The sequence below is a fragment of the Plectropomus leopardus genome, chromosome 12, assembly GCF_008729295.1.
Source record: "Plectropomus leopardus isolate mb chromosome 12, YSFRI_Pleo_2.0, whole genome shotgun sequence".
NCBI lineage: Eukaryota > Metazoa > Chordata > Actinopteri > Perciformes > Serranidae > Plectropomus > Plectropomus leopardus.
The window spans coordinates 27,464,450-27,490,533 of NC_056474.1; positions in this window are offsets into that span (position 1 = coordinate 27,464,450).

Genomic DNA, 26,084 nt, shown 5'->3' on the forward strand with positions numbered 1-26,084 from the left:
TTCAACAGAGTTAGAGAGAGTTAAAAGCAAGAAGTTCGAGAGAATTGCATATGAGCACAATAGGTCTATTTTTTCATTGAATGTTATATTAGTACAAATATTAAAGCATTAGACCGCATATGTTTAAAGTTTGAAACAGTAGAAAAATAATTTAAAAATTCTGGATTTAGTGAAGTATTGATTAAAAGAACTAGAAAAGGTCTCAACAATGTCACTGAAGATGTAATCTTTTAAATGAATATATGAGTATTTCTTTACATAAAAGTTTATCTTTGATAATGACAATTTGATAATGAGACTGACTTAAAATGCACATTTACAAGAAAACTATCAATAATTTAACGGAATAGTTCAGATTTTTTGAGTGGTTGTATGAGGGTAGTCATAGTCAGTGTAGACGGCAGTTGGCTCGCCCAAAGTTTGGAGAAAAACACAAAAGAGAATTGACAATGGCTTCAGCTCCGTGTAGGAAAGGGCTGTCTGATGGCATGGCAAAGTGGGGAAAATACTCTAAATATAGTGTACACTTAAAGCTAGGACATACCTTCCGCATTGAACATTCATTGGCACCTACGGTCATGCAAACACAAGTGCAGTTTTATTTATAGTACTATTGAGCGTCTGCAGGTCCCCACAGTAAACAGAAGGACTGGGAGGTATTCTTCCTTCCTTCTACTGTCAACATCGGGTGAAAGTGAAACTAAGAAGGTAAAGAGTGTGCAGTGAATGTCTGTCCAATATCTGACTTAAAACTAACTTTACTGTGGTGAGGTGGCTGCAGCTGGCTTGATTGCTCTGCTTTGGACTGGACTGGATGGAACTATTCAGTATGAAACTTGGATTCAGTTGCAGAGAAAAGCAACAAACACCAAGAACCTTCAAATCACACAAGAAACAAAGTGTGCAAATTCAAGCAAAGTCAAAAAAACAGGGAATCAAACACTGGGCTTTAAGTACATAAGAGCTGATTACTAACCACACACATTTGAGTGAAACAAGACACAGGTGAAACACATGAGGTAATTAACAAAGGCAGGAAAACCCAGGAAGGAAGAGTAACACTTAGCAATTGGAGAGCATGTTCCAAAATAAAATAGAAATTGGACACAACCACATGAACATAAACAGACAGAATATCACACTGGAGCGTGGAATAAGAGATTGGAGCATATGCAGTCAGTGTGCTTCTTATGCATACGGTCCGCGCAGCACTACTAAATACTCGTATATTTTGCTTTTCAACTGAAAAGAGTGGTTTGGGGGTTTAGTTACTCTTTGAAGGGGTCACTGTTGTGATGACTTTGGATTAAACCTGATTTAAACAGATGCATCCTTCTGTGCACATTAAAGGCTCACTAAAAATATTGATTATTTACATTAGAAATTCTGCAAAATATCAGTAGGAGACCCCAGTGTGTGTGTGATATCCATTCAAACTATTGGTCTGCTTTCTTGGCGGCCAACAAGCCAGCCAGTCATCCATCTGTCCATCCATCCAGAGACGCTGACTTCTAGTGCCCTGCAGCCCAGGACAGGGCCTCTCTCCAGGGGACAGTAGCCGGCTTTGTTCCCCTATCATGCCTCACATTCCCCAGACCTGCCCCGGTTCCCTTACATGCCTGCTCTGTGGGCAAGCAGGATGGCCAGCCTGCCAGCCGGGGGACTCAGCATCCATCCCGACAGCCGCTCAGCCATACATCCATCCATTCATACATCTGAACGGCTGACTCCTTGTACCCCCCTGGCCCAGAACAAGGCCTCTCTCTGGGGGACAGTAGTCGGCTTTGTTCCCCCCTCTCCATGCCTCACATTCCCCAGACCTGCCCTAGGTCCCCCCTCAAGGCACAGGGCACTGGGAAGGGCACGGGCCTCTCTACGCCCCCATTTCCCTTTCTCCTTCTGATATTATCGCTCTTTTAGAGCCCTTCCAATCACACCACCACCACCGCATCTCTTTTTTTTCTGAAGTGTTTCTCTCTGCAGACCTAAGCTTTCATTGATGCCCTTTCTTGCTCTGTCTTTTTTTCTCTAAGTCATAAAACTGACAGTTAACTACCTTGTGTCTCCTCTCTGAATCTCCGTTCTCTCTCTTCCACTCCCACACACCCTCTATCAGCCTTTTCTTGAAGTCCTCTACCATAATTTAGTTTATTATAAATACTATATTTGTACCTATATTCCTCCGCTTTTTCTCTCTGACCCTTTTTCAACTTTTCCTCCTTCTCCAAAACATTTTAATACCGCAAGATTTCATTCAGTGAAGTCAGCTTTTGCAACCTCAGCACCGTCCACCAGCTCACCTCTGTTTTTAGCCGCTCAACACAAAACACAAAACCTGATCCAGCGCCAGTGGCTGTCTGTACCTACAGCCCACTTCTATTCAGCGAGGAGAAGGGTGGGGGCGTAGGCCATAATTAAAGATGGCGTCCTCGCCGTCGCACAATGGCTCTGCACAGAGAAGGCTTTTATTGCATGTATTTTTCTCAACAGGAGAGTGGGCAGTCTACCCTCTGTGAGCATTTAATTGGTTTAACAGCTGGAGAGGAGGAGGAGGAGTGGTGGGGGGGGCAGAAACAAAGACATGGAAGAAAAGTGTGAGTCACTGGGATTTAAAATTTGTTGTGTCTGATGTTGATAAATTTATCAGCCTGACTTGAGATATTGTGCATCAGAGGGGAGATTAATGATTTGCAGGCCTGTCACCTCCCATCTCCACACATCCAAATCGCTGGCAGGTAACACTTTCCCTGCAGCATCATGGGTATTATTATTATTTTTAAAAATACACCGAGATTAAGAGGAGAGAGGCAGTGCTTTTTTTTTGTTTTAGGATTTTCAAAAACATACCGTCCCCTTCCACCCACTTGTGAGGCTATGTGTGTGTGTGTGTGTGTGTGTGTTTTGAATAGCTCTGTGATGTGTGTGTGTGCTTGGGTGAATGTGGATGCAGACAAGTGTCTTTGTCTGTCCTCTGCCAATAAGTGAAAACTGGAGCAGAGCCTTGGGGCAAGGTGAGGCCACGATGTTTCCTCTGGAGGTTTCAGCTAATGGAGATCCACTGTTGGGTTGAGGGACCGGCCCTTGGGGGCACGGTTGGAGATTAAAAATGTAATCCACTGCACACATTAACCCAGCACAGGCTGGAAATTGCAATCAGGAGTGTAAGTGGCCACAGTGCTCAACTTCTACCCCTTAATTTTGCATTCACCCCAATGTTGTTATTGGAATAGTCTTTGAAATTTGATTTGATGTGCCATTTTTAAAATGACTGCTTATTTAAAAGAACACCTCAACTCCCAAATGACCACTTACATATCAGAAACTTGTCCCATATTGCGTTGAATTTATGAAGAAAACTTTTTCTTGGATGTCTCTGGTAAATATAAAAAAACAAAAAAAAGTCCTGATGAACTGAAATCACAGGCTACATTCACACCAAATCAGGCAAATCAGGCATCAGGCTGCAGGGTGTGGGAGTGTCACTTGTTGGAAAACACCAAGGAAATCTCCCAGTCTCTGAATATTTGTCTTTAGTTAGATTGTTTAAGTCTGCTTTAAAGAATTCCATGTAATTTTCACTTCTGCATGTTTTTTGTTTCATTTAATGTAAAACAGCATACGTAATTGATATATATTACTTAGGAAGGTGGGGGTTCAAGGAACTCATTTCAGAAGAAAATGTTTTAATTTTTTTTGCATTTGTTACCATTAGTTACCTTTTTTCCCCAGAAAAAATGACTTAGTAGAAAGAAATGGTTGCATCCATGGGTGCCATGAAATGACAGTGATATTAACAATGTGGCAGCCATGATGCTTGGTGTCTACACATACACATGTTTTTGCTGAACTTTCCATTCATCGTCTTTGTTTTCATTCACATGCCAAGTACATTTTGACATCTCTGGTGTAATTAAACTGAGAAACAAGCACTAAACCTCTCAGTGCCACAACAGACGCTTTAGTTTGTCAAAAATGAATCAGAATTAGTTACAGTAAATCTTATTCAGCACAAGAGTCAAACGCAAAGCATAGACAAAAGACAGTCAACTCAAGTTGGCAGAGCTGAATGATTTTTTTCAAGGCAAATCATGCCATTAACAAAAACGTACAATTTCCTCTAAAATTGTGAGAAAGTATTTCGATATTGTGGGTTTATCATTAATTTAGTGCAATTTAGACTGCACTCACTGTTCTTAATGCTACTCACAATACAATTCATAATCAACAATAATGACTTGAAGGGGGTGATCTTTTTTTCCTTTCCCTTTTTTTTCACCACTTAGGGGCAGAACTTCACAACAAACTGAATCATATCAAGTCTTTCTCGGTCCCTCCGTTCAGCCACACTTTGGGCCTTTCCCAAACAATCATCCCAACTCGCCCTCTGTCACAGAGTGCAACTCCGTTTGTTGTCACCTTCAAAGCTGAATGTAGCACCCTTTGTTAAAGTGCAGGGTGTAAATACAACAGCAAGCTTTGGAACAAATGTCCCACTCCCTTGCAGCAGAAAGTGGAACTGTCCTAAATTCATGGAAAAAAAATAAAGCTTAATCCCATTTTTGGTCTTTTGAATGTATTATTATCACTTATATTTTCTATTGTTAACTTGAATTTAGTATATCATCTGTTCAAATAAAACAGGCCTAAATAAATTGATGAATCAGTCATCAATCAGTCAATTCATAGAAAAAAAACTTAATCCAAAGCAGTTTTTCCTTTTTCTTTTTAACAGCTTATTGTTTTTTACTCTAATGTTTATAAGCTGCTTGTTTTTTGCAACAGTACAACAGTACGACAGCATGAAACCTTAGTTTGAGAACACAATATGATGTTGCACATGGTCAGTAAGTCGGCATTGAGAGGGTTTTATAAGCCAGTGTTTGGGTCAGCACTAAATTTGGTGGACCCTCCACGGGAATGTAGAAATTAAAGAGACGGTGAAAGGTTTGAGAAAAGCCCTGCCATATGCATTGTCTTTCTATTGCTCCTCTACAGCCACATTCCCTGCTCTGCAGACCCTTTTACTGCCATTTCCCTTCCATCCACCAGATGCCCTCAGACTTTCTTTCCGTTCCCCATCGTCTGACTGCCCTGCACCTCTACACACCTGTCCCCACTTCTCTCATCAGCTCTGCAGTTGGCCTTCCACACTCACTCTCACCTACATCTCATTCTCTAATCAGCACTGCAGCACTAATACCAGCCTCTCTTCCCCGGTCAGTGGCAGCGTGGATGTTGCAAAGTTGTTATTTAGAGAGCTAGATTAAGGAAATAAAAGTATTTCATTTTGGATTTCATGTACTTAGATGTCAGGCATGTTCCAAGGAACTTTTAACTCACAGCAACCTGTTATGTGCACTCATGCAGCATTTACTGCAGTATGCATTGCAACAATGAGATGGAAGCCACATATTAGCTGAAAGAAAGCAGACATTCTTGTATTGGGATATGAACTCCTGAACTAGTGTCCTACTGTCACACTGCTTTTCTTTCTTGAAACACAGTTTAGAGTCTTCTACCCAAGTATATTTTTTTGAGTATATACACACTTTGCATATATAGGCACCTCTATATACTATATATACTCGTATCACATCATTTGTATGTAAAGACCTTGATATTTATAGGCAGATTAGCGTTAAAAATGGGTTTATGGACTCTATAATACCTCAGTATTCTTTTCAGTGTGCCTATCCATCAGCAGTATATCCATCATATTATGCCCACCTTGTTACTATTAATGTTAGCTTTAGTGGAGGCCTAATAGGCAAGGTGGGAGGGTTTACAGATGGAGGGATAGGTGGTAAACATGTGTGATGATGTGTCAAGGAGGGGGACTTCCCACAGCTACACTCCAGAGACAGAAAAGCTTATTTCACACTTCATTTCATTCTAATACCAAGAACAACAGCTTGCAAACACACATTCACACGCAAACAAACATCTCTGTAATATATTCCAAATGTGGGCAAACACACACACGAGCTCATGAAATTATGAACACCATACATTTTCACGTATGAACGTGGATCCATGCATTTGTGTGTCACCCACACACTTAATAACAGAGGGATTAGGAAGAGTGCATGGTGGAATATAAGAGAGTAATAAAATATGGTTAGAAAAACAGAAGCATGATCATGTTCTAGTATGGAGTGTTTGTGTTTCAGTTAATCTCTAAATAAAACTGTTATTTGTGTGGGCTGTCAAAAAAAAATCAATAAGCATTGCTCGCGACCTGTAAATGAATTCTTTTGAAATTCTATTAAATGATTCTCTGAGGTATTGCAATTGTGCTAATATACACAGTGAAATAAAATGTTGAGATTATCTGCTATTCAATGGCGGCAGGGAACAAAACAATGCCTATTCCATCACTGAATTACTGTATTTTGTGGTATACTGTATGAGTGAGGAGGACATGCGAGCTGGACAAAACGCAGCCCAGTCACCAGGAGAAAATGTGGGCATTGTAGGTTTCTGCAAACCACAAATATATTACATTTGTACATTTCAGACTGATATCACATTTCTAAAGTGATGCAGTATTTGAGCTGACTTTGTCAATTAGGGGTTGGGGGTGGGGGTGGATGGTGTGTCACCTAGGCGAGACACCTGCAAAGCTACAGACCACTACAACCTCCAGTATGAGACCAATCAAAACCAGCTTTGAGTCAGATCCACCCAACATTCCTCCACCGCTCCAGCCTCTCATCCAAAATTGTCACTTCTGGCTCTAAAACAAAACAAGATGGCAACAGCCAAACTTGAGGCTTAAGAGCAGGAGTCCACAAACCAATGGGTGACGTCACAGTAGGTAGGTACATTATTTATACAGTCTTTGATAAAATGGTAGAAATGTACACTGTCCAAGGTTTGAAGAAATGCACAAAGCTGACTTTTTTCCTGTCAATTGTGTTACTAAATGATACTTTTAAGTGGGTGATACAGGTAACTTTAACTAATCTGTCAAACATGTGATGTTTAGGACTTACATCAGGACAGAAATGTCCATAGTTTGAGCTAGTCAACCACAAACACATGAAATTTCTCAAGTTCAAATTGCCATCAGTAGTTTCAATCAAGTTTAGGTGTCTCTTAGTGCCAGGCCTTGCAGCCTTCAAGTGGCCACTTGCAGCATTGCAGCTAAATTATCCCCTGGATCCCCCTTCATGTCTTGGCAAGTCCCACAATAATGTGCTGTTCCACTGCTTTTCCTGTAAAAGCAGGTGGACTGTGCTGTGATCAGTAATAATTCTGTGTGGGCTAGCTACTTTTGAAGCCATTAACTTGACCACTTCGCTGCTCTACTTTACACAGCAGGGGAAAAACACCAACATTTTTGTCAAGGTTTACTGGGTGACTGTGTGAAAACAGAGGACTTCATAAAGGCGGTTCCAACATGAATAGGACAGCAGTGAACCACACTTATTCTGTGGTTTAGCTGCTAATGGAAGGTGCTAATGGAAACTAGTCTTTTTGTAACAAATTCAAAATTTCTGGTGCCCTGTTTTGAATTTGGCACACCTAATACATTAAGTTATCCAGTCAAAAAATTGTAGGGCTGAATTTTGTTCCCAGTCTGGCCCTGAAGGTAACATGTAAAAGAAAAAAAAGCATGATAAAACATTAGTAACACAAAGTGCTACAGGGATGTGGAGCTGGCTGGTACATGTGGGGAGAGAGACTGGTCATAATAAAGCAGTTGCACGAATACTAACATATTGAGGCCAAATTTCAAGAGCACTCTGAACTAGACTCTGCAACTATCCTCTCTGACTTGGTGTCTCAACTTGTCCACATGGTAATAAATACCGGCACAGGTGCTGAATAAGTCCTATTGTGAAGAATTATTGCAACAACAGAGATAATCAGCAGCACAAGGTTACAACAAGGTGAGGACTGGGGGACGTGAGAAATTATACTCCGCAATACAATCAACAAACATTTGCTGCTTGGGCAGTGGACACCAGATCTGAGAAGGAGGTAAAATCTGGGAAGCTGCCTCTTGCAAAATAGATTAGAAATACCCCATTAAAACACTCTTATTGTAGCGCATTCATACACACTACTCACAGCTGTGATGTGTATGTTTATGAGATCTAAAGATGACCCATAGATAAGTGTGACTATGAGCGTGAAAGGTTGTCTGTCTATATGTGTCGGCCCTGCGATGGTCTGGCGACCTGTCCAGGGTGTACGCCCGATGACACCCCGATGACAGCCCCCTGCAACCCGGACAAATATGTAAGACAGAAATACAAAGATACACACACACATGCACACGCACACACACACTTGCTCCTGTCATTAGCAATGTGTATAATATGCATGCACGCATAATGCATGCTGTTGTATGCGTGCACATTTACACATGTACATATATAATGATGTAATCATAAGCATGAGTCCATGCGCATGCACACTTCTGTGCGTGCGTGTGTTTAGTGAACCAATCCTATAATTGCATTGAGCGATTGGAGCTGACACCTTGCACTTTTCATGTTATCAGTCATTAGTGAGAGTGCAGAGCATTATGAGAGTTGTAACCTGCCCCCCCAGCACACATACACACACACACACACAGAACATAAAATCCATCCCTGCCTGTCACATTTCATTCATTCATCCATTGTTGACAAGAGAAAGGGACGCATTTAAACCTAATTTCACAGCTGGGCCTGATTGGATATTGTTTGTTTATTAGTTTGGTTTTGCATATCACATGGCTGTAAAGACATAGCCAGGCTTCAACTCGAGTGCATTTGCAGATACAGACAATATTTTTTTGTCCCTTGTTACTTTCTTTTATTCGGGGGATTTAATCCTATACATATTAGATAGTATGCCATGTCTTTTGTTCAAGTGGCATGATGGTAGTGCCAGGAGAGAGGTCAAGGGGTGACTGACATCTTGATATAATGTTGATCCTCTTATTTTCTCTACTTTGATCCTCCTCTTCTTTTCTCAACTCTGTCTTCCTGCCAATAACCCAGAAATCAATCTCAGAACACCATTTTGAAGGATGCCCTAATTCCTAAAAAGCATCTTGAGGAGTGAGGAGAGAGGAGACTTGCCAGAGGAGCTACGGGCAAGGATGCACAGGTGTATCATTTGCACAAGTCCTTTCAGCACCCGTGATGTATAAAAGAAACGTTACGGCTCTAGGCTACATGAGGAGAATGACGGGCATACAGTGTGACTTGCCACCTCTGGAAACACCTGAGAACTTTTATACACCTAAAATAAAGACAAATTCAGCAACTGCATACCTTATTTCTCATCTCAAATGTTTTCATAAACATGTTTTGGTGATCAATGTTGGTGATAAAAGAGAAAGTTGTAACTCTTTGGGAAAGTTTTTAAATTAGGCATCATGTTTTTTCAGTTTGAAATCAGCCCACAGCCCTCGTACCTCGTGGCACACCCATTGAGCGTCCAATACTGAGAAGTGGCACAACCCAAGGTGCATCCAAAAATGCCCCTGTGGACACGTAGCATAAGTAAGGGCTCTAGATAAACACAGGAAAGGTTAAATAGGAAATAACGTGAATGGAAAAAAAAGATGCAAATCATGACTGGACATAAACGAGTTTGATAATAAGCATGTTCATTCAACTCCACACAGTTGAAGCCGAAGCTGAAAGTTGGTCCTTTTCTCTGTCTTGCCAAGGTGAGTCGTTTCTAATTCCTCAACCTGTTCAGTGCGCTTGATAGTGTCTTTTGCAGTCAAATATTGTGGTGGACACAGCAAGCAGTGATGACTACAGGAAATAAAGGGTCCAACTCCAGGGTCTTAAATAGCAGGCACCTCCATGTTTTGCGCTTTTTTCATGGTGTTGGTTGAATGAAATTAAATGAAAGACTGTTGAATTCATCCTCTGTGGTTCACAATTGTCATCACCTAACTTAATGGCAATCCATCCAGAAATTGTCGAGATATTTTGCATAAATTAAATGAATTTGGGTGGTGGCAAGAGGGGTACAGTGAGAGAATCACCTAAATTATTAGGATTCATCATCTGGTGACCATGAATGTCATGTTCCATGAATGTATTTCAATCTGAACAAAGTGGCAGAACAACATAAATTGCAATCCCTTCAGCCACTCTAATAGTGTGGCTAAAATAGTATAATAGTAGGTTAGCAGCATCTGACAGTGTTACATCAGGTTGCATTTTCCTTTGGAACACAATTTTTGTCTTTTGATTCCACCTTTCAAGCCAAAGAAACACCTCTTTTGGGTGTTCCAACCATTTCCAGCTAATATGATTCCTGACACCCCAAAAAAAACACAAAGTCTATGCTTTGTTGCACATTACTCTTTTTTTGTGTGGTGACACCACTGTAGGTCCATACACACAAAACCTCCCACTTGGGTTTGTTTAGGGTCACAAAGATACCTCCTCAGATTGAGTGCTAGCCATCTGGTATTACATTCACCATGCCATGGACTCATATGGAGTGTGTGTTCATGCATGTGTGTCTATATGGGTTTGTTTAGTAGGAGGGGGCTCCATAGAGCATGTGGCCCCACCCAGAGTACCTTCATTGCAATCAGTGGTCTGGAACCTATGGATCACTACACCCCCACTGACACATACACACTCCAGGACGACAACTCGAGATCCCTTTTAGAGTGTGTGATGGTTAGCTGCGTTAAGAGGATGGTGAGGGGAGTCGGGGGCGGATGGGAGGATGATGGGTGGAGATGATAGAGTGCTGTGGTGAGATGGAGCAGGGAGAGGAGGAGAGGAGGGTGACTGAGGGTAAAATGATGGCTCAGGGCAATGAAGATGGAAGTGGTGGATGAGGTGAAGAGTGTAGTGAGGCAATGGTACAGAGTTTAAAGCTGGATTTTCTCCTGTGCACCCTTATAAAATGCTTGGGAACCTCTGAAATGTGACCTCCATCCCAACAGCTGAAATGTTTTTCATTTTCCCAGCTACTTTTGTTGACTTCACTGGAAAAGTCATAAAAAAGAAAAAAAAAAAGGAAAGACAAAAAACAAGTTTTAGAATGTAGTTTTACATATTTTTTTCTTTGTTTTTGCATCAGTATGTAATATTGGGTTTGTTTTTATGAAATATGTGATAATTTTGCCCCAAATCCTTTTATAAATCTATAATAATCTACCAGAAGTGTATGCAGGGACCCACCCTGCAAGTGAACCCAAGCATGTGAAAAGAGAAAATAAAAATCAATTGTGAAAAGCCTGTTACTGACAGCTGTGGGCACTAACAGCAATCCAGCGGAACAGGACAACCCACCCCAGGGATATTTCCCATGGTGAATTAAAAGCTACACTAATCAATATTTTTATATCAACAATGGATCAAATGATTATGTTTAATGCGAATGGTGTCACTTGTGGTCACGAACCCACAAAAAGTTGTCACTTTGAGGTCAACAGAGTCTTTAGCATCTTTCAGCTCATTGTTTTGGTTTTCGAGCTTGCAAACTCCATTCTGGACCGCTATTTTGGGTGAAAACGCCCCCAATAAACCCACTGTACCTACACCTGCCCAGCAGTATGTGGCAGATAGACAACATTATCGACTAGCTGATGAGGATAGAATGGAGAATTGAAGAGACAGGTAACCCCCAAATCATTCATTCATTCATTGTCCGTAACGGCTTGTCCTCTTACTGCTCACAACAAGGTCTGTGGATAATCTTGAGTAACCAGGTCATGATTTCTGGAAAGAGACATAGCTGTTGAGCTATTCAGATGTATTGTTTTAACGCATTCAGCACCACCACTGCTATCTAGTTCTGTTATATTGGAGAGCAGTCACACATCTCTACAGTCAATATCTCCTGGACAACACTGGACTATATTGATAAATAGCACTACATGTAAACTGTCCACTCAAGCAGCTATAAATCTAGATTTTTGATGATCAAAACTGTACTGATTAGTGTATATTGGACTTATATTAGTCAAGTCAGAAAAATGTGTCTCGATAAATGCTACAACTGTACTATGTATCTGCTAGATACTGATATGAGCTACTACTTCTTGACACATTTGTAAACTTCACATGAAAATAATATGTCAGATGCTGTGTGCACTGTCCCACTGCCCCAGAGTAACCCCAAATCATACCATTGCCACTTCACTAAAATAAAAAAATACACATTCAAGTTAGCACAAAGGCGCTGACGTTGCTGGTCTTGAGCACACTGGTGCTTTGTGAGGGTTGACCTGGATGTGTGCACACTCACTTCATTGATTGCACCTGTGACAATTATCTAATGCTGCTCTGATTGCCTGGCACCTGACATCAGCCTCAGTATATCTGTGAGCTGCCACATGTTTTTAAATACCCTGATAAAAACTGTGTGTTGAAACATGAAGCAACAAGTCTATTTTAAAGACTTTTAAACTTTTGCAAAACAGTGTGCCTTGGAGTTTTTTGGTTTTGACTTATTAACAAAAGAAATAGCAAGTCTAACCTCTCCACCCTTTGTTGATCATTTTTGTCCTTGAATCCAAAGAGCACCTGTTTTTGAAACCTGAATCAGCTACTACTTCTTAACACACTTGCAAACTTTTCAAGAAAATAATGTTAGATGCAGTGTGCACTGTTCCACTGAATGTGATACCAACTCATATTATTGTCGCTTCACTAAAATTATAAAAAAAATCAGAAGGATACTTTCAAGTGAGCACAAAGGCGCTGACGTGCACAACCACTAATATGAGTACTGTGCCACACATGCACACATACTAAACAAAAATGTCTTTCAACTCGAAAAGAGTCAAATGTTTGTTGTATCTCTGTGGATGTGTCACATTGAGCACATAATTTACATTCTCTGCTCCAACTGGACAGTTGTTTTCTGAGTTAGCCATCATAGTACGCACAAGAAAGTTGTTTTCTGAGTTAGCCATCATAGTACGCATAAGAAAGTTGTTAATTCCTTGTTGCACAGATTGTTTCCCAAGAACAAATAGATGCATTTGTGCTGAAAGTGATCCTCATTCCACTGATTAAGCAGACCAGTAAACAACTCCATCCTTCCATTTCTAAGGGTGTCCAAATGAGCATGATTGGCTGTCACCTGGTTGTCACTCTCATTGCATCAGAGGACATCTGCATAAGGTTGAGTTTTTTTCTTTGTAACTCAGCAGGTGGCGCCGGCCTGCAACGCCCGTTCTCATGCACAATGAATAATAGCCTATCTTTGTCCTAGCTTTTAAACTCGTATGTGTGAATGGTGTGTCATGGATTATTATTGAAAGTGCTGTTTGCATTTGACACAATTTCTTTCCCACAATTTTAAGTGTCATTAACACTTCAAAATGCTATGTATGTCATGCCTTAATAATTATGAATAAAGCATGCCTGCTAATTGGCTGTGGACTTTATGGAATAATATCTAAATGGTTTTAACATGGACTATTGGGTTGAGGTTACAATCAAGTCTTGCATGCACGAAGGTGTTTAGCATTTAAATGAGTTTAAACTCTGGTGAAGGGTGTTCTGTCAACCATTCACTGACGAAAATGCAGAAAATTTACAGATTACTGTAGTTTTTTAAAGAAAGAAAGCATATTACATTTTACAAATTCATGATAAATATGTTTCCTATTGATGTTCAATCTAAAAAATAAATAAAAAAATGTTTTTTGGCATTAATATTAGGACATTAACAAAAGAAAAGTTATTTTAACTGCCAATAACAGCTATTTGAAATTGAAAGAAAAATAATTGTGATTTTCTAATGTGTAGATATTAATTCAATTCAATTATTTTTTCAATTTAATTATTAATATCATTTTAAGGTTTTTACGCATGAGGTGACTGGTGATGGAATTGCAGAAATTTTATTTTGTCTTCCAAATGAGAGTGTAAATTTTACAGTTTAAAAATGTTGCAGTTACAACAGTTTTAAATTGTAAAATTTACGGGTTGTTCTGCAAAGTTGTTAACATCTTTCCTGTATTTTTTACAGAATTATTTTGGCAACTACAGCTGCTCTTATATTACAATGTAGAACAAGTATAAAGTGTGTTAGCCCGCATTAATAAATGCTGTATTATGGGTAAGATCATTAATTCACAGCAGGGCTCTACGATAATGAAACATCACCTGGGGTGGACCTGAGAAAACTCCCAAATGTAAACACAAACACTGAGGCATTTGCATACACACACGTAGACGTCCTCCGATGCAAACAGAGGCAGCTACCCATGTATCAGTGTATGTACAGTACAATCAGAAGCGCTCACACACAATTTCACTGCTTGTCAGATTTCATTTTCCAGATGACCAAACAGAGAAAATTAATTTCACAGCTCTGATTGGTTAATTACTCTTTGTTTATGTGGTCATTTGTCTGTCTTTTGGAGGCCTGCATTGTCTCGTTGCAGAGTGGTTTAATAGACTGACCAGGGATGACATGTCACAATGCCTTTCTTCTAACGGTTTCATAGTAATGACTAAAAATGATGTAACTCAACCAATTTCACGTGCAGTGGCAGCGCTTAGCATAAGTGATATCAGCCTGTTCTCACTCCGAACTCGTCAAATACGCTTTGTCAGTTATTTTCAGTTTACGAGTGGGACGCCAAATACCACCTTCCATGTCCAACCGGAATGCAGCTGGACAGCATCAGATGAAAATGCACTCAAACACAACTGGTGGCGTTGTTATTATGCGCCAGAGGACGGCCAGGTGGCGCATGAAACACTGAAGGACAGCGTCAGGTAATTATGGAGAACATTACTAAGCCATTCTTCAACTTTTCACTTCAAGTGTTCTCCATGCAATATTTCCACAGCTGCTGGAGTCACAAATTGTAGTTACATTTTTTGAGGAGATTCACGTCACCTCTGGTCACCTTCATGGCTATAACACATAAGCAAAACTCTCTCTTGCTCACTCACACACACACACACACACACACAAACAGACACACAACAAAGACGTTAACAGGGTGAGAGCTAGCTTCCCCTCTTGGCGTTATCTGATCTGCAATGCTAATCTGCCGTATTTATCTCCTGTCAAAGAACTGTTTATTGCTGATTCTCTCAATACACTTAATCCTGTTTGAACATGCAAATGAAGGAGCGAGAAACAGTACACACACTAACACACACACACATACACACACACACACACACACACACACACACACACACTTCAAATCACCCCCTATCACCATTAGAGACATCACAGAAGCACATGCACACACACACACACTCCAATCAGGGCCCAATGAGCCCATACAGAGGGCGAAATGGGCAAAAAAGAGAGATTTTGGGGGGTTGGGAGAAGGAAAGAGAGGATAGCAGCCACACTGATTTCTGTAGCTTTGAAGTAATGTCAGCAATTTAAGATATAACTCTCCCTTGTGTGATGGGAGTCCATTTAGTTGAAGTGAAAGGAGCAGAGATAAGGGCTGAAATCAGAGGTACAAACATGCTCGGTGTTTCGTTTTATGATCTGTTTTGACTTTTGCCTTTAGTTTCACATTTCCTTTTTGTCTTCACAGAACTGTCCAGTAAGTTGACACCATGACACTGGCTTTAGCGCTTCAGTGATGAAATAATTTCGTGCCCTTTTCTGACATCTCAGCCACTCGTTTTGGCTACTTCTGTCTATGATATCACTTGGTAGGTCATTACTGAAGGGGAAGAAATTGCTGTTGCAGGAGTATGAAATAACTTTTGTGTGGAGGGTGTCTGGGTAGGGTAAGAAGAGTTTATTGCAAAACTGCTGTTATTTCACTTGAGAGGAGCAGGTCCTGATTCTAAAGGCATCTGATTAGGAAAGTTTTAAATGACCAGTGTGTAGGATTTAGGGGGATATATCAGCAGAGACAGAATGGAATATTCATAACTATGTTTTCTCTCATGTATGATCACCTGAAAATAAGAACAATTATTGTCGTTGCCTTAAATTGAGCTGTTTATATCTACATAGTGGGTACCCATGGAGTCCGCCATCTTTCTACAGTAGCCAAGAATGGACAAACAAAATAGTGGCTCTAGATAGGTCCATTTGCATTTTCACAGAAGCCGCCATAGTTCTCCTACACCTTGGCACTTGGGAGAAGTTTCAGTTGGCTGCAATCTACAAACATACCACTAGATGCCACTAAATGCTCCACATAGGATCTTTAAGAAATCTGTGAAAACACATCAAGCGCCACAAAAACTGTTCTTCTGTAAGTCTTACATTTTTTCTTACAAAACGTCTTTTAAATGTCAAAGGTTGCAGAGAGGATTCCAATTGGATTAAGTTAAAATCAACTTGAGTTTTGCTCCTTAGTTGAGTCAAGTTATACCAGAGAAGAATGTTTTCAAGACATTGGCTATGTGACAATGCAACCAATTTCGTTGAATAGTGGGTTATTTGGCATTTTTGTTTATTAAAGATTTGTCATTAGACACAAGAGCGCAATGACAGACATGAGAGAAATAGAGAACAATATTGCTCGGTGCTCATGTATCAAGTTAGAGTGTGCACACTACTCGCCTTAGCAGCGCTTGTCAGGCACATCTGAGCTGTGTGTCAGCTGCAGCACATCTAGAAAAACGGTGGCTCACTGTTTTTTTACATGTGACGCTCTCGTTTGTTGACCATTTTATACTGCAGTTTAAAGTCTCTCTCTGTTGCAGAGATGAGGAAATACTAAGATGTTTGTTTTACCTCAACTTCCTTGATTCCCTTTCAAAACAAAAGCTATCTGACTGTGTCTCTGTGGACCCAATGCGATCAGCTGCTGATACAATGCATTTTATTTTGAAACATTTACAGGACGGGGTTGTCAGCTGTGCAGGAGCTTGTATAACTTCATAAATGAGTGGACTATATTTGCTTATAAATATGAAAATACAGCACTCATATCAGCAGGCAGCAGTATGCCTCAAGGCCCAGTTAAGGCTGGACTATTTTGATGCAGAAAAAAAATACTAGTTATAATTATTTCTGTTAGAGAAAAGTTAAAGTGGTATTCAAATTGCACTAATTTTACTGTAAGATTTTGTTGGGCTGCTAGATTTGAGGTTGTTACTGTAACAAAGAGTAACTGTTTTGTTAAGTGACTTGAATTTTACATCATTTTATTTATTTTGCTGTTTGATTGCTAAATGTAGATTACACTACATTCCTTTTGCTTGAGAGGAACAAGCTCTTGCCTTAATTTTATTTTGGAGAGACTTTATATCAGACTGTAAAACACAGATTACCAGTTAAGACTGGGCTATTTTTTGTTGGGGAATAATGCCCCAATGTATGACAAGTTTGAAAATTTTATTATCAGTAAATCTGTTGTTATATTTCTTGAAAAATAAAAAAATTATAGTCAGATCAACTAAAAAAAGAATCTATAGATAAATTAATTAATCAAAAAAATAATCAATAGATTAATCTATAAAAAAAATAATTGTTAGGTGCAGCCCTAGATATTTTAGCAGGTGACACTCGCAGTTAAATGTATTAACTCTCCATCCAGTTGCAATTTGCCACTAAAAACAAGAAGAAAGGGGCTACTCTTGCAATTGTCATTTCTGGTTAGTGCAAAACAGCCATGTTCGGTTTGAGACAACACTATGCTTTCGAAATTCATGCCCTTCACAAGTGAGCGCAGACTGTACACAGTGTACCATATAGAAGTGCACTTACGGAAGTATCTCAATTGCAGCACAGCACCAGACCTTAGTTTCCTGCATGCAGCCCAACCCACCCTTATGTTCTACATATGGGGCATTTCAGTTCAGTTCGGAATGCTTTTTTTCTTTCTTCATTGTTTTCATTGTAAAAAGTTGCGGATTATACCTATAGTATCTTTGGTACCGTTCACATTTTTGGTCACCCCTCTGCTTGACGTATCTAGCACACAGATTCAGAACCAAAAGGTGGAGCTAGAAATGCTGCAGTCTGTTGATTGGTCAGTAGAGATTCAACATTCAGGGCTGAGTTGTCGGTTGTTTAACCGTTGTTCATACCATGACAAGTTTTTCATACATTAGTAAACTATAACTATAAAATGAGAGGATGTAAAAATAATTAAAAAAAAGAAAAAAACGTGTCTGACTGTCGGAGCTTTGTTTGGTGTGCTTGAGCAAAATAACCCCCTGTTCTTGTCCAAACTGTGGACAATAAACGGGGTGCAGACTTCACTCTGTATCAATGGTGAACAAGGAAATACAGCGAGTTCTGACAACAACCCCGCCCACATGTAAGAGCATTGTCTGCGGTGGAGACACTAGACAGGTCTAGGGTCTAAGTACCTGTTAGAAGGAGATGCTTTTGGTTTGAAAGGTACTATACTGAAAGCCTTTGGTGAAAACGCAGCTATCAAGGACAAACTCCTGTCTATGTTGACCAGAAAAATTTGCAGTGGACATAAATTGTGGGCTGTCAAATCATGTTATATGAACTGGACTGAACCATGGACAAACACCTTTTCAGTGCCGTATTTGTAATGAAATGGACCACTCTAAATCTAACCACACTGAAGTTTTGTTCTGTTTGTTGCTCATCTTATTTTATTTTACTTCATCTCTTTGCAACCAATACTTGAATTTGTGTTTTGAATATCTGTATGATATCTGTTTTTGTGTAGTGTATTGTGTGTATTTTATTAAGTGTATATAACAGAGTAAAACCAGACCAATTGTGTCTTTACTTGGCACATTTCCAGCTGACACATTGAGCTCTATAAGGGGCGAATGAGGCCCAGGGACAGGCTTAAACTGGATTCACAGTGTGGTGTCCATATGGGTCCAATGGGTCCCACATGGCATGCAGATATAGGCTAACTATACAGGCCCTTATGGGCAAAGGAAAATCCAGCTCAAGGGTCCACTGCATTAAATTGGACTCATCACCATCAGCGTATTACAAACTAATCAAGTTTACACAGTATGTGAGGCCACCTGTCAAGCAATTATTCAAGAAAAAAACAGACGAGAGGGATACTGGAATAAAACAATGCCCTGAAATTCGGTCAATACAATGCTCCATAAAGCCGAAAGTCCAGAAAAAACCTGCTGGGTTCACTTTCGTGCTCCCAGCCAGCATGACCACATGGACATTTGGTCTGTCTTCTTTCCATCCATCCTTTCTTCTCACTTTCCCTCTCTCCTTTTCCTATCTTTTTTCCTTTCCTTTCCTCCTTCTCTCCTCCCTCTCATGCCCCACAGTTTGCTTTTCAGCTCTTTCTCCCGCTGGATGTCCCACTGGGGGCTGAGAGCCTCCACAAAGCCCCCCGACGCCCAGAGTGAAGGAGAAAAGGGCAGCAAAAAGAGAAAAGGGGAGAGAGAAAGGCGAGGGGAAAATAGAGGGTGAGAGGTCACAGAGGAGAAGAGACGGAAGAGAAGAGAGCGAGCGCGGAGGAGCGCTGTAAAGAGAGCAGAGAATAGACAGCAGAGAAAGAGCGAGGGGACGACTTAAGAAGGAGAAGGAGAGTGAGAAAAGGAGGCAAATAAAAGGGGGAGAGATAGTCAGCGGTGAAAGAGGTAGAACAAGAGAAGGAGAAAAGTGGCAGGAGAGAGGATAATGGAAAGGAGACAAAGATGCGAGGAGGAGCAAAGGGAGAGAGAGAGATAGAGGCCGGGAGGGAAGCAAGGATTGGATTTGACACAAACAAGAGTATCCAGCAGAGTCGAAAGGTGGAGATGAGAAAAGGGGAAGAGACAGACTTGATGAAAAGAAATCAAGCTTTGAATAAAGAGGGAGGGAGAGGGTCGGTTGCCTGGAGGCTGCATGTGAGAGTGTATTGTAGGGGATGGAGGGTCATAAGTAGCTGCTAAAAGGCTTGTGTCACCTCTGCTGAGGAGGAGCCCTTCACAAAACATCTCATCAGCTTAATGTGTGTGTGTGTGTGTGTGTGTGTGTGTGTGTGTGTGTGTGCGCACGCGCAATTTGGAGAGGAAGTGTCTTCGGGTGCAAACAGCACACTCATGAGTTCGCCATAGGTTGGGTGATTGCACACTTCCCCTCCCCCTTGACACACACATACAACATACACACACAACATACACTGTCTGGCCAGTCCGCAGCCTGTTGACACCTCAGTCTTAATCATCACCTCTGTGTCAGGCTGACCAAGTGTTCCGCTCTGATCTGCGTCTGTCACACACTCGCTGCGTTCACATGCACTTAGGAAATCAGATTATTCCCAGTTTTCAGCTGTAACCTCATTTCTGAGCGATTCTGTTGCATAAATTAGAAACCTGGTTTCCTTAACAAGGTTAAGGGATTGAGAAAAAAATGATTACAGAACTTAATTTCTGTTGGAGAAATCTGGTTAGTTGCCCATGTACATCAAAAGCGGTGGGTTTATTTTATATGTGTAAATCTGTGTAACAATGTATGTTGTCTGGCAAGAATGAGGGTTAATATTTCTGATAATTAATCTACCAAAATCACTTGGACATGCAAACTATTTAGTTTCAAGTTAGTATCACATTAGGAACTGAAGTTACAAGTTTTTTGGAGGCATGTCAGTAAGGAAGCAACACCCTGAGTCCAGCTAGCAGCTACTGTATGAAGCAGCAATCTCCAAAAATCACTGGATTATACAGCTTTTCCACCAAAATTTTAGTGCATGAGCATGGGTTTTGTAAACTTGGGAAAACATGCTAAAAAAAGGCTGTAGACTGCTTTCCCATTGCCAGTAGACCAAAGCTGTGTACACAGCCCTGCAGCAGATCATCATGCTTTTCACTTTTCTAGTGTTGAGCCAAGTTTGATGTCATGGAAAGGCCGGAAAACAGGTGAGTAAACCACAGAAAGCAAAACCTATTACTTAGTACGTGTATAAAAGGGGCTCTAGTCTCAGTGACTGCTAAGCAGCTAGTGTACATTGGGGTTTTATAGCTTTTTCACTGCAAACTGCCTTTTGCAGCCAAAAACGACACATTGAGAGTGGTAACTGTGTACAGCAAGTCCTACGCTGTAAAAGCAAAGCAATGAGCTGAAAAACTCTACAGAGCTCCCTACAGCTGAGGTGATAAGTGTATACGCTACACCATTAAAGGGACTCTCTTTTACATGTCACATCATTTTGATCCATTAAAACATAGATTATGGCCACTTTGTATCAAGTACAAATGGTAAACATTTGGTCTCACATTGTCTGATGTCAGTGTTTTATTCTTGAAATCTCTTCAATTCAGACAAAACAAGAAGATGAAATAACAGATTATATCGCAGGCTCTTGGAACTCATTATTTCAATAAGCCCCAGCTTTATTTTGCTTTTGGACAGAAGTATGAGTAAATACCATTACATAACATTTATCCTTTACATGTCCTTTAGACATATTTAAGAGATTATTTCTGTCCTGGTTCTTTCATGTGATGTCCAATATAAGTAACTTTAGAGTGAGAAATATTCATTTTAGCTCAAACGTTGGACAACAAAGGAATTCAAAAGGTTTACCTGTGATAACTGTTGGGCAAGTTACAAAGATTCACCCCAGGAAGGCAGGAATGGACATTTATCATGGTGTGTGTCCAAAATAAGAAAATCCCAGATTGTGCAGATAATCTGTTTCTTTGTGTGCATGTAAACACAATCACTATCTTGACAGCACATTAACCATACCGAGGTCAGCTTTGGCTCCAGTTACAATGTCTCTTTTAGCTCATAGCCAGCACACATGTAATAGGTCTACTCTTGTGTTCATATTGTGAGGGAAATTCTGACTCGCCTGATCACCATGAGTTCAGGATTACACTAGGCACTGTTTTCAGGAAAATGCAAAACGTTCTCATCCCAACTCGTCACATGGTGCTGCTCTGTCAGTGACCTTCTGTGTCTACTCATGACGTTTTAGATAGCCCTCTGCGTCAGCTGTTTATGGCGATATCAACAAATGCATATGGTGGGATGATGCAGCATGGTCCTTAGCAGCGCAGACTGTCATGATGGTTGGGAATAGACAACAAAGTCATACACATTTAGGTTTAGGCAAAAGAAGCACAAAGTGTAGGAAAAAAAACCCACACACACATCCACATGGGAAGCAAACTCCAGACTCCCACACAACAGTCAGATGTTTGTGGGACCCATCCACCTCTCCACCCACCCACCCTACAAGCAAACGTGTGCTCCTTATATTCATGGTTACTGGCAGTGTTATTACCTGAGGCAGTCTGCACGCCATCGGTTCCGTCTGGCCATCCGCCAGAGCATTATAACAATGCCACCGTTTCCGCCCAAGTGCATTTTCATCTGACTCTCTCCAGCCGAGTTCCGTCTGTATATGGAAGGTGGCTTTTGATGTCACACTCATATGCTGAAAGCACTGACAGAAAGGCGCTATCTGACAAGTTCGGACTGAGAATGGGCTGCAACATGGCAGGGTCAATAAACTGTTGAGAGTAACCCCCTTGCAACAAGTAGCAACAGGACTCCATAGTGAACGACTATCAAGCTTACTCTGAAAAACTTGTCTATGACTTGACCATGGTGAATTTGCTATCCGGTCCTAAACGCATCAAAGGTGCTTCTCTCCCAACTTTGAAAGTATGGAATTGTTCCCCAAGCATCATATTTGATATGTGAGGTGAAACGTCGACAAACAGTGCATATTGACTACCATTAGCATGATCACGTTTTAACAAACTGAAGTGCTGAACTAGACATATGTATCACAGATGTCAAATGAAAAAAAAAAAAACTGTATCATACCGATGGTTTTGAAGCAACATCAGCATCGCTTTTTGAAACCTTTGTCCAGTTCAAGGAAATGGACAAAGACAATGTTGACTTCAACAGGGATGTGCTGAAAGAAATCAATGCCAATAACATAGAGGGATGAAAAAGGAACCTTGACGTGAATCATTGAGAAAATTGGATGTCAGCTGTGTATCGCTGTTTTCTCAGCAAGACAAAAGAGGATTTCTTCTGAAAAAAAGGGACAGCCTACTGGAGATAACACAATGTCCTTCATACATGTGCCGACTTTACTTCATTTAGTGACAGCAGATTTCCACCAAAGGGAAAGTAGAATGGTTAAGCTCAGTACTTGTACCTATAGTGCTATTTATCTGGATTGTTTTAGTGTGAGTTGCAGAGTGTTTGAGATATCAACCGTAGAGATGCTTGTCTTCTCTCGAATATAATGGAACTACATGACACTCAGGTTGTGAAGAAAAATGGTGGCATTATATTTTTTCTGCAAACAGTACATTCATACATTTCATATATCAGCATTTGTAAATTGACATAAGGGATGTTAGACTGCATGACTCTGAGACAAGACATTTGCAAAGCTACAGACCAACAGTTATTGCCGTGGTTCCAGTGGCCTTTTAGACGCCAAACATGGGTGTTTTTAGGCCCCCATTGCTGTTTTTCCTGCTGTTTATCCAGCTGATTTTCCAGGAGGGACTGTGCCCCCAAAACAAGGTATTTTAAGCCAAAGCATGATCTTTTATAACTATAACTATAACTATAACTATAACTATAACTATAACTATAAGTGTTTTTGTGCCTAAAGCCAACCACACATTAACCAAAGCATTGTTGAAACATCTGCATAACAATGTGCAAATGTCACATATCTGTGATTTGCAGAAATTTGCCAATGTTTTTTCACTTGTGATTGGGTTGTATATTATTAATTATTATTAGTGACTGTCAACTTTATGTCTGTTGTGATTCACTTACTATCAATAAACTGCTAATTGTTTGCAGGCCTTTATTTAATGCTTTCACAGTTCCACAAAATCAGAATTGTGGACATAACAGAAAGATTTCACCTTTGTGATACTTCTGATGCATGCATTTCTAAGTCATTGTGAGACTTTGATCTCTTGTCCTTTGGGTTTGACAAGTTCCACTGGAAACTTTGGATTATTTCTATTTGTCATTATGAGCTTTGAAGGGGGTTTCCTTAACAAGGTTAAGGGACTGAGAAAAAAAATGATTAGAGAACTTAATTTCCATTGGAGAAATCTGGTTAGCTGCCCACATACATCCAAAGCTGTGGGTTTATTTTATATGTTTACATCTGTGTAACAATGTATGTAGTCTGGCAAGAATTAGGGGTAATATTTCTGATAATTCATCTACAAAAATCACTTGGACATGCAAACTATTTAGTTTCAAGTTAGTGTCACATTAGGAACTGAAGTTACAAGTTTTTTGGAGGCATGTCAGTAAGGAAGCAGCACCCAGAGGCCAGCTAGCAGCTACTGTATGAAGCAGCAATCTCCAAAAATCACTGGATTATATGGCTTTTCCACCAAAATTTTAGCACATGAGCATGGGTTTTGTATGGGTTATGGGTTTGACAAATTCCACTGGAAACTTGGGATTATTTCTATTTGTTACTATGAGCTTTGAAGGGGGTGTGACATTTAAAAAAACACCAATAAAATTATTAATAGCTACAAATCGTTATTGTCTACAAATAGAAGTATTGGATAGGTATTCGGCGATAGGTGACTGGGCAGTGATCGCTTCAAAACAGAATTTTGTATTTTGGGAAATATTATGCATTAAGCATAGTATGACATCCCACTGGGAACGCTATTGCTATTGCAAACTTAGATCTAGGTTTTCTCTGCCGTCATCAAAAAACCTTCCCCTCTCAACCTTACGATACAATGTGAAGAATGTGCTTCATGCGAGAAGAGAGTAGTCACTGCATTGTTCACCATCTCTGGTAATTGTTTATATGCATGTCTAAAACCAGCCCCCCAGAAGTTTGGTCTAAAATTTACTGAGCTTTATTCTAACAGCAGGTCAACAGTCGAAACCTTGCGTGTGACCAAATACTTTGTAGACACAGATATATTCTACCTCCCGCCTCTTCATCTGCAGCCTTTATATCAGTGTACAATGAAGCGGCGGAGTGCAGAAGGACAAAACTTCAGTAGAAAATAAATTGAAATGATTAGAGCCATCAATGCAGAGAGAGGAGGAAAAGACAGACAGAGGAACAGAGTGAAAGGCAGTTATTTTTGTTCTATTGTCCCCCAGTGATGAAGCGCTCAAGTGGAGTGTTTACGGTGAGGGAAGCATGCTGCATAGCCCCTCAGTTAGCAAGATTTGGGAGACAAAAGGTGTGAGCGCATGTGTCAAGGCCAACCAACACACACATTGTTTGTCTACTGAATGTCTTCACACTGTGGTGAAGCTATGCTTTTCTCTCACCGGCTATACAGAGATCTGTTTCTATTTTTCTCTCACTCTACAGGACGTGACTCTTGTCCCCTGAGGAGTGTATGTGTGTATGTGTGTGTATTTGGACTCCCAGTAAGCTGTGTTGGCCTCAAAACAGCAGCCGCCTGCTGGAATTATGTATGAAACAAATAGTATACCTACGTATTATTTGAGGATATAATTGAGAACATGTCTGTGAATGTGTGTGGGTGGCTGGGTTGCTGAATGTGTGTGTACAAGGAGTGTGGGTTGGAATGTGTGTGAGTGGTGCTTGTGGATATGTACATATTTTAAACATCTGTGTAACACAACAAATATCTGTCAAATTTATCACAAAAGATGTTAATAGTAAAAACTTAATCGCTGTTTCTGCTGCCTACAGTGAACAAGTCTGCATTACCAACTGTGCAAAGTAGGGAACTGCCCCAGGGCCCCATACCCTCAGGGGCCCCCAAATGTCCCATGTTCACTAGAAGCAATTACTTTGTGTTAATTTGATTAACTGATTAATATTAACAGAAATGGAAAAAGCTTTAATGTGGCTTCTGCATTATTATCTGATCTCGAGTCCCTCAGCTCCATGCCACAATCTAGATTTAATACCTTTAAATATTACAGTTAATGTATATATATGATGTATAGAGTTAAATTTCTGTTAAATCAATTGCAAACTAAATTTAGTTGGGGAACTCACGGGGCTCAGTATTGGCCATCTCTGATGCGTCTTTTCATCCATTTATGTTCATTTAATGTCAGTGTTTATTCTGGTTCCTGATTTAGTTTTTAGTCTTGTGTTTTAGTTTTAGTGATATTCAGTCACAGCGCGTGGTTGATAATTCATGAGTCAAAGGTCTAAATCACGTTAAATGCCAGCCTACATTTCCATCTTTATGAGGCTGTACCAGGCTAGGTTTTAAAGTGATGATACTGACATCAAGTGAAAC